This window comes from Nematolebias whitei, chromosome 3, assembly GCF_014905685.2.
Source record: "Nematolebias whitei isolate Nwh7 chromosome 3, NemWhi1, whole genome shotgun sequence".
In the NCBI taxonomy this organism is placed as follows: domain Eukaryota; kingdom Metazoa; phylum Chordata; class Actinopteri; order Cyprinodontiformes; family Rivulidae; genus Nematolebias; species Nematolebias whitei.
The window spans coordinates 60,734,438-60,734,711 of NC_056500.1; positions in this window are offsets into that span (position 1 = coordinate 60,734,438).

Here is a 274-nt window from a genome sequence, read left to right on the forward strand (position 1 = left end):
TGCTGGGTCTGGAAGGCAGTCATTGTCTGTTGCCGCGGTCGTTGTCATAATCAGGCTGCTAACGAGACCACATTGCTAACAAAACCTCACTGCTAACAAAACCACTCTGCTAATAGAACCATGCTACTGTAGATGCATTTCTTTTTCACTTTTGCTGCCTTGTTTCAGTATTTTTGTTGCATGCTTTGGTATGCCTTGCTGTTGTTTTATTGGCGAGTGAAGACGGTTCTTCTCGTCCTGAGCATTTCATTACATTGTTGACCTTGTGTTGACC